The sequence below is a fragment of the Littorina saxatilis genome, linkage group LG15, assembly GCF_037325665.1.
Source record: "Littorina saxatilis isolate snail1 linkage group LG15, US_GU_Lsax_2.0, whole genome shotgun sequence".
In the NCBI taxonomy this organism is placed as follows: Eukaryota; Metazoa; Mollusca; class Gastropoda; order Littorinimorpha; family Littorinidae; genus Littorina; species Littorina saxatilis.
In genome coordinates, this window is record NC_090259.1 from 40663486 (window position 1) to 40676518 (window position 13033).

The 13033-nt window shown below is 41.4% G+C and overlaps 2 protein-coding genes across 7 annotated transcripts in view; both read right to left on the bottom strand.

Annotated features, from left to right (window-relative positions):
- LOC138949334 (coadhesin-like) overlaps window positions 1-4925 on the bottom strand; it is a 30919-nt gene extending 25994 nt beyond the window's left edge. For all 4 annotated transcript variants that reach the window (XM_070321121.1, XM_070321123.1, XM_070321122.1 and 1 more), the window contains exon 1: window positions 4788-4925. The gene's annotated coding sequence lies outside the window, so the exon portion shown is untranslated. The remainder of the gene's footprint in view (window positions 1-4787) is intronic.
- The window catches only part of LOC138949335 (coadhesin-like), a 191535-nt gene that overhangs the window by 144849 nt on the left and 33653 nt on the right, over window positions 1-13033 (bottom strand). The window lies entirely within an intron of this gene.

Here is a 13033-nt window from a genome sequence, read left to right on the forward strand (position 1 = left end):
AGAATTGAAGATTCCCGATGCTTGCTCTTCTCTGCGCACGCGTTACCGGCGTTTTCGCCGGCGTGTCAGTTTCAAGTCAATAGCAACAACCCAAACAAACTGAATGAAATAAAAACACGGGGAGATTTTATTTTTATTATTTTTATAAACCTCAGTTGCATGCAGGTGTACATGGTATAGTACCTAGTAAACGCCCACCCCCCAGTTTCGACCAGTGGACTAGTAGACAAGGAAAATAAAAAAAAGATTATTCATTCTGCTGTTATTGTTTTTTTTTTAATTGTTTCCTTTCCTTAGACATGCTTCTGGGATTGGACAGAAAAAGGTTTCTGGAGTGGCTAGAGAATCGCAATACATTTTTGACTGGGAGGAAAAAGAAGAAACGAAAGCTTCATCTTTGGTTTAAACATAAGTTTATTTCAACAAATGTTACAATCATGACATGTATACAAAAGACACAGGTAACAGCAACAAGCTAGAAGCTTATAGGGGTGTTCCTGCATGGATATTATAACGTAAGGCGGTAACGGCTGAACAATTTGTCTAAATAAACCAAATTGGAAATCCAAAGCATCATCATTATAATCATCCTCATCTCATTGATAATCCAAAATTATCATGACATAATAAACGTTGCATAATCATTATAAAGAAAGACAGTAAAAGGAAGGAAGGGGGGGGAAGAAAAGGAATAAAAAGAAGAGGGATGGGTAGGAGTTGTGCAGAAATTAAAGTTGTTGTCCGGCTTGTGGAGCATTGATTTTGGTTTGCCCAAAGCGGCCTGAACGTTCAATGAACGAGTGTACTCTGGAAAAAAATGTTCCTGTTCAAATCTAGAGAATACTGTCTGTCTCCATTTAGAAGGTGGGGGGGGGGGGGGGTGAATACTGTGGTTAGGGAGGGTATGTATGGTTTCTTGACGTGCTTCGCGATAATTTGGACAATCTAATAGGAAGTGTTTTACGGTTTCGGACGGAAATCCGCAGTCACAAGATGCATCTGTAGCAACGTGTCGTCTCACTAGATTGTTATTAAGATCATTTATATATAGCCTGAGCTTACAGTAAATTGTTTGTGATATGCGATCTCCAGAATACCAATAACACGGCGGACCTAAATCGTTTTTTGACAAAAAGTGCTCGAGGGACTTACTAAGTTTTATGTAGTCTGGTAAAGAATTCCAGAGTTGTGTTGTAGATGGGAGAAATGAGTTTTTGTATAATTCAGTGTTAAACGATGGAACTTTCCTATCTAAAGGTCTGCGCTGGCGATATGGATTATTAGTTGATATTAATGGTGCAAGTAAGTAGTTTGGCACCTTACGGTGTACAATTTTGTGAAATAATATCAATTTGTGACGTTTACGCCTCTCTTAAAGTGAAATAGAGCCTGACTCGTCGTACAGTTGTTGATGGCTTGTACCGCGGACTGCTCCAACAATGGTCTTCATCTTCAAAGCTTCATCTTTGGCGGGAAGTGATGTCTGAAGAGGTTGATTTTGTGTGTTAGTGTTAGTGTTAGTGTGTGTGTGTGTGTGTGTGTGCGTGTGTGTGTGTGTGTATGTGTGTGTGTGTGTGTGTGTGTGTGTGTGTGTGTGTGAGAGAGAAAGAGAGAGAGAGAGAGAGAGAGAGAGAGAGAGAGAGAGAGAGAGAGAGAGAGAGAGAGAGAGAGAGAGAGAGAGAGAGAGAGAGAGAGAGAGAGAGAGGGGGGGGGAATTTTGTGCAATAACGCATCCTTTGAACACTTCTATGACAAATGACCAAAATATCGTTTTTCTAGCTGAGGACCCGCTCCTGCCAAGGTATAGTACCTTGTAAACGCCCACCCCCCACTTTTGGGCAAAACTGGTACAAAGGGTGGGTGGGCGTATACAAGGTAGTTAACGGTAATATCATGTTAACCATCAATTTAAAAAAAAACTCATTCTCGCCTAAAATTAATTTTTTAAATCAATTTTGATATTACAACGTACTCTTTTGCACACGAAGAAAATAAACAAAAACAAACAAAATTAATGACAAAGAGTAAAACAAAAAAATAGTAAGGCCTGATGGCGATTCGAACTTGACTCAATCGCGCATCAGGCGAATTCGATAACCGTTCGGCTACGGAATCAGACACCAAATTCTCGCCACTGTAATGCATTAAACAAGACGCAAGCACGCTTTCGCAACACGCCGTTATGATCGAGCATCGGTTGAAATCTTTCGCGAGCAGAAGCTCGTATTTGACCGCAATGCATCGGTGCTTAAATGACACCAATGTGTGTCCATGAGGGACATAAATCTACGAACAATATTTGAACAAGATTTATTCGAACTTGACGGTTTTAATGGACAGTGTTGGTGAAGTTACTGACAGGTAGCGACTTTACAGGAGGGGGAGGGGTCCTCTAACTTTACAGCTCGGAGACAACCCGGTAAGGACTTACCGGTGTTTCATAAATAACACTTAGCAGTTGGCGGACTTATTGAGTTTTACAGGCCAGTATATGAGTTGCAGCTTTTTCAAGAATAAATCTTTTTCAAATATTGTTTGTAGAGAGGAGCAAGCATGAGGAATCTCCTATTCTAGAAATAACCAATTCTGGTAGCTGCCGACCTTCCGCCAGACACACATTAATACCGGGGGAAAATAAATAATTACTGGGCAGTAAAAATAAATACCGGGCGGTAGTTAAACGACAGTTTGACTTTAAAGGACACAATGTTGCAGCTTTTTCAAGAATACGAGCCCCGGTCTTTTCATTCGCGCACCTGTAACCACTTGTTATATATTTTTTTTTAATGTGACCTATAAAAACCTTTTCAACAGCGATCTTTAAATGTAATGGCCCTATTGTTTACTTGTGATGTGGAATGTAGACAGGGGATTATGTTTCGTAAAAGTCGGACGGGGACGGGCGTAAGGTGAATGGAAGGTCGTAAGAACGAATTCCTCTCCATAATCACAGTATGCAAGCCATGCAGATCGCGTTATGTCGCTGTCTACAATGACAAATCTTGAAAGATCCGGCTTCTGTTATGAAGTCAGGTGTTACTGTATTGTTGAATATTTTTTGTACAGCACGGGACTCTCTCTCTCTCTCTCTCTTTCTCTCTCTCTCTCTCTCTCTCTCTCTGACCCTCTCTCTGCATCTGCGCCTCTCTTCCTCTCTCTATCGTCTCTCTCTCTCTCTCTCTCTCTCTCTCTCTCTCTCTCTCTCTCTCTCTCTCTCTCTCTCTCTCTCTCCCTCTCTTACGGACAGAAGGAAACTGGAAATGTTCCACCATGCTCATGTAATGCCTCACATCAATTATGTTTCGACGCTCTGGGATGGCAGCAGTGATGTCCACTTGAAAAAGTCAGACTCTCTCTATCGTCGCTCGGCTAAACTCATCGTAAAGGATAATGCCCCAACATAATATAAAATTAAAAATGCTTAACTTTCTTCCACTGGAAAAGCATCTCAAGTTAAACAAAGCCATTTTCATGCATACATTGTATTACGGTAAAGTGCCGATTTACATTACATCATTATGTAATAAAGCTACCGACAGATATGGGTCGGTCAACTTGATACCACCGATTCCACGAATTGACCTTTATAAGACCAGTCTTGCTTTTTCGGGTACATCAGTTTGGAATTCACTTCCATCATCCTTTAGGCACTTAAAGTCATTAAAAAGTTTTAAAAAAATGTGTCAAAAAACACTTAATGTCTGAGTAGTTTAACGCGTTTTGATTTACCACACTTAGTATTACGCCAAAGATATGCTGTGCATTGTATATTCTGAACATATTTTTGTTTTACTACTGCAACATGTTCGATTGCTACCAGCTTGTACTTGTAATTACTTGCATAATATGCATTTGATTTTATGAATAACCACATATGTATGCTCTTCATGCCTCATCTTCTTCATCATCATCATCATCATCATCATCGTCATCGTCATCGTCATCGTCATCGTCATCATCTTTATCATCACGTGCTCAAGTTTTCTGACCTCATTTTGTGGGTAAACTTTTTAACTTTTTAATTTTTAATTAAACAATTTTATCATTGTGTGTCTGTGCGTACCAAGGACAGAGAAAATATAAAACTTACGATTAAAATAAAATTTCCCAAATCGATTAAAAACAATTTCATCCTATTCCTTGTCGGTTCCTGATTCCAAAAACATATAAACATGATATGTTTGCATTAAAAACACGCTCAGAAAGTTAAAACGAAGAGAGGTACAGAAAAGCGTGCTTTATGAAGCACAGCGCAGCCACTACCGCGCTAAACAGGCTCGTCAATTTCAATGCCTTTTGCACGAGTGGCGGACTACGGTCATTGTGAAAAAATGCAGTGCGTTCAGTTTCATTCTGTGAGTTCCACAGCTTGACTAAATGTAGTAATTTCGCCTTACGCCACTTGTTTTAACTTTCATTTATACCGTTACATATTCGAAAACCGTTCTGTTCACACATTGTGAATAAAAAATACCCACTCCATATAAACTGGATAAGGTGATTTGTGGCATGAAGTTCAACTTATTGTATTGAGCATTTAATTCCTCTCTTGAGCAGATTTTTCTCGCAAATAATTATCATTATGTACGACCGTGGTGGTAAATGCAAGTAGCCCCAACACAATGGCTATGCAATGGAAACTGCAAAGACAACGACTTTACTTTCTTTACTTTACTTTATTTGGTGTTTAACGTCGTTTTCAACCGTTCAAGGTTCATATCGCGACGGAAAAGACAACGACGACAACAACAACAACTACAACAACAACATTAACAACAACTACTTACCTGTGTCCACTTTGAAGCCAACAAGACTCAGAAGTTGTGAGTGACTTGCGGAGAGACAAGTACAGCCGTGAACCTCGGTGTGAACACCCGGGGTGCCTCCACCCGGTTTATAAATGGGTGGGAGTTACCCAGCAAGAGAGGGTTCGAATATTTTGGTTCCTGGTGTAGCACTTGTGTAAAAGGTGCTGGTCTTATCATATCCAGGTGCACGGAGCCCCTAGGGCTTTTAGTCATGCCTCAGGCAGCTGTCCGTTTGAAACAAATTACCAAGTTTCATAGACTTGTATGCAAGGAGTCAAAATTGCACAATTTTAACGAATACATGTGTTTCATTTCGTAAGAAAATTGTAAAAGAGAGTTAGTAAGTCCCTGTTGGCAAACCTCACACAGCCTTCAGCCTCAGAACGTGATCACGGCAAATGTTTAATTCATTTTGGCGGGCGATGCGAACTGGCGAACCGAAAACAAAGTTTCGTTTGTCTGTCAACAATACAGGTATGTGTAGTCATCTGTGACTTAGTTGTGTAATGCTTTAGACTGTTTGTTTCGTAATCTGCGACAAAAATACAAATTGTTGCTGCAGCAATGCTTGGTAAGTAAATTCTAAGGGGCTTATTGTCCGTCAGGTCTTAATTGCCTATATTGGACATGCATTGGTTTATACGATTCGAGTTGTACGCCCTCACGGCTTTTTGATGTTTGCGTGTTTAGGTGGTATCAGCCATCTGCACTTATGGTAGAATGACCAAGATCTTTAACGTGCCATTGTGGTGACACGGGGGTGGGAGATGGATACCGTCTCTGGGTCTGCACATAAAGTTGACCCGTGTCCGTCCCGGCCCGGATTCGAACCAGCGACCTCTCGATCACAAGTCCAGTGCTCTACCACCTGAGCTACCCGGGCCCCCGAGCAATGCTTTAACTCCTGCACTGCATCTTTAAGGGTCCGAGAAAAGGAGAAGCAGCGAGTCCACCACTTGCTGGCTGTTGAATATGCATGTGATACCTGAGACCGTTTTCTTTGCCACGGGTTTCTCTTTAAAGTATCGTTTCATTCTGTTTTGGAAACACGTTTTTTTTCATTAGTTGGAAAGACGATCGAAACCGAAAGTTACACTCCCATTTCCCCCATGCCCCCTTCTACCCAAAATTTAATGTACGATGATATATTTGGTGTTTGATAGTGTATGATTGTTTGTTAGTTGTAGATTATAGTACGATGTTTGATGTTGTAATGTTTGTGCGTGTGTTATAATGCAATATGTTATGATGTAATGTGTGATGATGTATTCGGTGTTTGATAGTGGATGTATGCTTGTTAGTTGTAGATCTAGTACGATGTTTGAGGCTGTAATGTTTGTGCGGGTGTCATATGTAGCCGTACGAGGGTTCCAGTGTGTGAGTTGTGCATGGCCGGGCGCTAGAGTGCTGCATGAATGAGTAAGTGCATGTGGAGTTGTATGGCTGGGTGAATTGTGGGTTGCGTACGTCCGAGGGGCTCATGTAGCCTGTGTGTCTGAAGTAGTGGGTATGTGTGCGTAAGGGTGTGCTGATATTGAACTTCAGTTGTTGCTTTGTAAATGTCTATGTATCAGTGTATTATGTCTTGCCACACACATGCCAAATTTCCTTGTATTGATGAGGACAATAACATTTCTTGTATCTTGTATCTTGTAAACCACACAAACAAACAACCCCCAACAACAACCCTACACCGTTCTCAAATTGCACCATAAGCTACTGATACTGTTGTGCTTGAGGCTTGTGACTACATGTGTTGACGGGACGTTTTAAACGAAGAACCTTGTATCTATGCCCCGCATATACAACGATTGAAGGGACGTTAACAAGCAAGATCTTTTTTACAATGCCACCACACAACAGTCAAACCATAAACTCAGTGTTTTTTTTGTTTTTGTTTACAAATTTGTTTTACCTATTTGAATTTTAAACGCGGTGTTAAGTTAAAGGCTGCCATATTCGCAGCGTTCATTAATTAATTCATATTGTTTACATGTGCCAATAATGTTATAAAACTGTACCTAAGGGGATATAATAACGATTGACTGTAGCGTTCGAACACAGAAAACATTATTTCAGTATTGCAAAGTGGTGTTGATAGTGTCGAATGTAAACAGAACAGTCTCAAACGCCATCTTTGGTTTACGAAACGTCACGAAGTGACGTCAACGGTCTAAAAATAGCCCAAGTCCTGGAGAACTGTTGCTAAACAATGCAATAAAGAATTAATTATTTTTCGTAATTGGTAAGGACTTCAAACCTAAAACTTTGCAGGAAGCTTAATTTATACATCCCCGCAACGATGGGAAAAGCCCTGGAAGTAATTAAACTAATTCAATAGGATTATGTCAGCCTTTAATATTTGCAGATTATGATTTCTGCATCAACTGTCGTGGTTTTGCTTTTGTCCAACATTTTGCTCTCCGGGAGCGGTGAATCTTCACGCATTTGCTAGAGGACTGAATTGAGTTCCCACGTTTGCACCTGCTAGTGTTTTGGATGATAAAGTTGAGTCGATGAACAGTCAGGAGTCAAACGTAGAAGACTTTGCATACCAGAACCGTTACACTATTTACGGCAATTTAATTAATATCCATCGTTATGGGGCAGTTTTGAGTCTATCATTGCAGGTGTGTCAAAATAAAAGCACTGCCGATGTCCCTTGAAATTTTCATGATAAAATTCACCAGTAAATATGACACAAGGATTTTGTCACGACTGTATCCGCTTCTTTGGTAAGCAACTTTCAAACCGTGGAGTGTCTTCTTTCGCCAGCTTTCAACAGCAATGGTGTATAATTCATACGTTTCTAAAGTGGAAGACGTGCAACAATACAGAATGATATAATTGGACTTTTTCCGCAATATTTTAATCGTAGTTTTAGCTAAAACAAACACTTTATCAGGAGGACTATATTCCTTTGACCGTTACCTTGGTGCATTTCCTAATACATAGGCGATGTTAAAGAAAGAAAAATAAAGTCTTGGTTCTAATATTATCTTTGGGTGCATGGGTGCTTAATTGTGCGGTCCAAATACTGTAACTTCACAAATAAACTCACCCTGTGCCGCCACATTTGTCGCGACAACCAGCGGACGCAATGCGTACAATAGTGCGACAATTGTCGCGACAGCCTGTGTAATGGTTAATTACATACGATGCCGAGACAAGGACAGTCTGGCGGTGAGCTTATGCGTGATTGTCTACAGCTGATGTGACGAAGTCACCAAAACAAACTTTGATGTTGAAATTCTCCGTTCGATCCTCAGACTGAGGCTTGCAGAGGAAGTGATACATGTTTTATGTGACGCCACTTTTCTCATTAATATGACGTCTTCTCGAACTGGTTTCTCTTTTAGAATTAGAGATTTCATTTTAGAAAGGTTTCGGTTAGTTGCATCAATGTCGTTTGTCATTAGGCTCAGATGCGCACTGCAAATATGTCGTTATGGAGACAGTGAGAGAAAAAAAACCGTCTTGTTTACTGACATTTCATTTGGTCATGCAACAAATATTCACACACAAATGGATGCGAAACCTGTATTAAATATCGCTCATAATCATCTTTAACAAACAAACACACGACATAACACCAAGCTGTTAACTAAATGCACAATCAGCAGTTGGTTGGTTGGTTGGTTTGTTGGTTTGTTGGTTGGTTGGTTGGTTGCATGGTTGGTTGTCCTTGTTTATCGTCTCTTCAGCATGTTAGTGCTATATGAGACGGATGTAAGTGTGTTTCCTTTTTCAGTTCACATGGTAACTTCAATGCCTAAAACTATTTACAATTAGGTCTGTCACTGCAAAAAAAAAAATAAGTCGCGTAAGGCGAAAATACAACATTTAGTCAAGCTCAGTCGAACTCACAGAATGAAACTGAACGCACTGCATTTTTTCACAATGACCATAGTCCGCCGCTTGTGCAAAACGGTGTGAAACTGACGAGCCTCAGGGCCGGACTAGGCGAAGAGGAGGGGGGGGGGGGGGTTGCCAGTGGTGGCCCAGGGGGATGTCCCCCCTGGCGGCAGAGGCGGATCAGTTCATTTTATGGGTGTTTTTTTTCAAAAGTATATTGTGAAGATATGGGTGTGAAGGCGCGAAGCGCCGAGCCGACGGCGCGAAGCGCGGTCCGGGGGCATAAAAAGGATGCAAAATGGTGCAATCTGGTGCATTCTGAGGATGATCATTACCAGTTTCAGGCAGCATATTTTGTCACTGATTAATACCCCAAAAATTGAAACTCAATGTAAAATAAAGAAATGCATACCTCATTCAATATTTTTAATTTTTGGCTGGGGGGGGGGGTCCGGAAACCAGAGAACCCCCCCCCCCCCCTGGTTGTGGGGGTCAGGGGGCGAAGCCCCCTGAAGCTGATGGGTAGGTCATATTCTGATATAGGAAAATGGTCGCTCCTTGCATGAAACGGCATAAAATAAGCAATAATAAAAAAAAATTAAATAAGTAAGGTACATGTTTAGGCTAGGGGGGGGGGGGGGGGGGGGTTGCGCAACCCCCATAACCCCCCCCCGGTAGTCCGGCCCTGAGCCTGTTCAGTGCTGTAGTGGTTTCGCTGTGCTGCATAGCACGCTTTTCTGTATCTCTCTTCGTTTTAACTTTCTGAGCGTGTTTTTAATCCAAACATATCATATTTATATGTTTCTGGAATCAGGAACCGATAAGGAATAAGACGAACTTGTTTTTAAATCGATTTCGGAAATTTAATTTTGATCATAATTTTTATATTTTTAATTTTCAGAGCCTGTGTTTAATCCAAATATAACATATTTATATGTTTTTGGAATCAGAAAATGACGAAAAATAAAATGAAATTGTTTTTGGATCGTTTAAACTTTAATAAAAAAATAATTTTAATTACAAGTTTCCGATTTTTAATGACCAAACTCACTCATTAGTTTTTGAGCCACCAAGCTGAAATGCAATACCAAACCCCGGCCTTTGTCGAAAATTGCTTTGCCAAAATTTCAATCAATTTGATTGAAAAATGAGGGTGTGACAGTGCCGCCTCAACTTTTACAAAAAGCCGGATATGACGTCATCAAAGGTATTTATCGAAAAAAAGAAAAAAAGTCCGGGGATCTCATTCCCAGGAACTCTCATGTCAAATTTCATAAAGATCGGTCCAGTAGTTTAGTCTGAATCGCTCTACACACACATACGCACAGACACACACACACACACACACACACACACACACACACACACACACACACACAACACACACATACATACACACAACACACACACACACACACATACACACACACACACACAACACACACATACACACACACAACACACACACACATACACACACACACACACATACACACACACACACAACAGACACACACACACACCTACTGTACCATAGCAGCCCAAAGTCGGCCTACTTCGGTTTTCTGAGGACGAAGCAGGCCGAAATAGGCCGGAGTAGCCCAGAGTAGTCCGGATTAGGCCAAGAACACCGCCAGTCGAATGTGTGCATTTCAGCTCGGAAGCTTTTATAAACAATCATTATCGCTAGATCGCATTATTTGTATTTGTGACGTTTTTACATTTAGTCCCCACGGACGCCCGTCCTCAGGGGTCCCGGGGACCCCGCTTTTAATGTTAAGAGGGCCCAGGGACCCCCGCTTTTAATGTTAAGAGGGCCCAGGGACCCCCGCTTTTAATGTTAAGAGGGCCCGGGGACTCCGCTTTTAATGTTAAGAGGGCCCGGGGACCCCGCTTTTAATGTTAAGAGGGCCCGGGGACCCCCTAAGTGGAGTTTCAGAGGGTCCCAAATGTACCGGATATCCAAACCTCCTTTTTACATAAATAACGCATTGTGCTCGCGAATAGTGTGATATGAAGTGGGTTTTGTATCACCAAAATATTCGAGGAAGATACCTTGTTAAATGCTACACACGCACACTTTCAATTTGACTTCTAGACTTTCTTTTGTAATGTTAGCTGACGACTACAGTCTGAAAAGAGTACCTACGGGACGCATGACAAAGACAATTTAGAGCGTCCCGAGACCCGCTCTTTATAGGTTTAGTGAATTTCTAGTACGTGATTTTGGCTTCTGGTGCGCATAGAACGCAGGGACGCGCACTTTGGGGAGGCCTGTTATAATGTTAGTTAGACGGAAACAAACTGCCTAGTCGTGAGTGTGTGTGTATGTGAGTGTGTGTGTGTGTGTGTGTGTGTGTGCGTGCGCGCGCGCGTGTGTGTATGTGTGTGTGCGTGTGTGTGCGTGCGCGTGCGTGCATGCGTGTGTGTGTGTGTGTGTGAGCGTGCGTGCGTTCGTGTTGTGTGTGTGTATGTGTGTGTGCGTAACTCTTTCACCAATAAATCACAATCTGATTCGTCATCACCAGATCAGCGCGATCAATGTCGGCGAACGGTAACGGCGAAATGCCAAAGGGGAGTAACTGCCTTTCATGGGACAAGCCAGAAACTCTCCTGAGTTAATTCATCAATAATGGTTCGCTTGCTGACTCTGCCAGTGTGTGTGTGTATGTTTGTGTGTGTGTGTGTGTGTATGTTTGTGTGTGTGTGTGTTCGTGCGTGCTTGCGAGTGTGTGTAGAGGAATTCCGAGAAAACTACCATACAGATCTGAATGAAACTTAATGTCAATGTGTCCACCCTTTTTCAGTGTTTTTTTTTATAAACTGATTCTGGTGACGTCATATCCGCTTTCAAAAACGTTGAGACGGGACTGTAGCGACTTTTGATGTTGTTCAGTTTTGATGTTTTAGACGACAGATTGATAAATGTTTTTAAATCGCTTTTTTAAAGTTCTATGAAAAGGTTCTTTAGCTTGATGACATAATGTGTCAATATATTATATTGTCAAGTGTATCACAGTAATCAAAACTCTTTCAGTAAGATGTGCGCATCCAAACCACCACACGCAATTAAAATCAAAACCAGTATTTCATATTTAACTTTTATTTCATCAATCAAAAGATATTCTGATCTTCTTCTTATGAACATGTCTTTCGGAAGAAAAATGGCGACACCAGAATTTGATGTGGCTGCATGTACTCAAAGGAAGAAGAAAAAAAAGAAGGAAAGGAAAAGAATATATAGAGTGTCTAAAAAAAAGTACCCAAAAAGACATTAAAACATCAGTACCGAGAAATGGAAAAACTAATATGTAAGCTAATACGCTAATATGTACCCCAGACCAAGAAACCTACAACAACTGAAGGCAAACATTTTCAGAGAGATCTAGAACATCCCACACGAAACATTCCCCAATGTAATGAACAATATGGCAATGAGGATGCAGTCTGTCATTGGAAAACGGGGTGGCTATATTGATCACGTGGTGTGAAGAAACAGACGATCTCAACTGAAAGCTGTGAACTGGGGACAAAACTTCTATGAACTGACTACAATATCACGCACAAAGGATTTCACCCTGTATATAGCGCGGTTACAAAAAGTTACACTGGAGTCGTTTGTTTCATTGACCAAAGCCAACAGCCCACTTCGTCAACATCACGGGCCAAAGAATCTAGACACAGCCATCGTCGAACGCTGAAGAAGAAGAAGAATTGACCAAAGCCGCATTATGGGCAAGTGATGCCTGTTTGGATAATGAATACTTTCTTTATTTGGTGTTTAACGTCGTTTTCAACCGTTCAAGGTTATATCGCGACGGAGGGAAGGGGGGTGATGGGATAGAGCCACTTGTCAATTGTTTCTTGTTCACAAAAAGCACAAGCACTTGTCAAGAAACACTTAACAAGGGCAGAGACATACATACAGAGATGCGAAGCGAGGGCCGCTCGCGTGAACTCTTAGGCTACGCGGGCCGCGCTCGGTCAGCGTGACCTCGCGCCATCCCGTACTAAGTTGTTGTTCGCTTGCTCTCTGACACCGATTTGAAGTGCTTTTCTGTCATATTTCTTTGGATATATCCAGCTTCAGACGAGAGATATCAGTGTACGGTAAACTTGATTCATATTCTGTAGCTTCAATAGTGTGCACACGAATGCATTTGAGAGGATTGGCTTCCCGAAGTGAGTCAAAAACGGTTCCTTCGGTTCTTGCGGCCATTGTTTCTAAGTCCATTGTGCGTGGAGGCAATGTTTGGGAGCTAATATTTTCTTTTGTGCGAAACTTTGCTTTCCCTTGACTGGCAAATGCATTACTGGTGTATACATTAATCTGTTTGTATAATTTTTGACGCGCTGTAATTAAATCTGAT